Here is a 951-nt window from a genome sequence, read left to right on the forward strand (position 1 = left end):
TTTGGCTAGCAATGATGGTTGATATTTGCCTTTCATTAAGTGATAGATTTACTTTTATTCAGTGTAGCTGCATTTATTTAAATGTAAAAGCAGGAGAACTGACTGTTACAGATGCTGCATGTTTCTCTTCATGTTTATGCCTAGTGCTTCCCAGATCTGCAACAATTCATTACAATCAAGGCAATTCAACTATGAGCTGAAACAAGAAAGCCCTTCTCTTCTTTAAGCAGAGCTACATTGATTTGCTCTTCAGTACCAGGTATTCTGGTAAATGGATCAAAATTGTCTGCATGCAGAAAYCCATCAAACCTACTGGTTCCTATGAGATCTCAAACCAAAGAGTAGCTTTCTTCATTTGGAAACTGTATTATTTCTTTAGGCCCTTTCTAGAAGAAARTGAAGCTATTTACAATGCAAGTTCAAAGTTGTAGGGAAAGCAGTAYATGTTTCTATTGATTTGGAGCTATTATACCACCACTTGATATTGTATTGTGCCYGGATCTTAATTAAAATAGCAGAACAGACCACGTCTAAAGAAAGCCCTACATAGCTGAGAAGCATCTATTGGAATCTTGGCATCTTTATATAAAGGGTGAAGGAGGCTCATAGGGCAAAATGAGACAAAACGGGTGTTGTTAATGCAACAAGCTGAGGCCCACTTTAACCTCTCAAGGGATGTGGAAGGGCAGATGCAATYCTGACTGTGTCTGCGCAGCCACTGCCCTAACATCTGATATGGGAGTGAATGTGCTGCACCAGAAGTCACAAATATAGAGAAAGGGAGACAGTTGCAATCTCTCCTTTCCAGTAAATCTGTGCCTGCACAGGAAAAAAGGAGAAAGAGAAAAAGAAAGAGAAGGAGAAAGGAGAAAGGAGAAAGGAGAAAGGAGAAAGGAGAAAGGAGAAAGGAGAAAGGAGAAAGGAGAAAGGAGAAAGGAGAAAGGAGAAAGG

The sequence above is a fragment of the Rhea americana genome, unplaced genomic scaffold, assembly GCF_003343005.1.
Source record: "Rhea americana isolate MKP2758 unplaced genomic scaffold, rheAme1 scaffold_90, whole genome shotgun sequence".
NCBI classification, from domain to species: Eukaryota; Metazoa; Chordata; class Aves; order Rheiformes; family Rheidae; genus Rhea; species Rhea americana.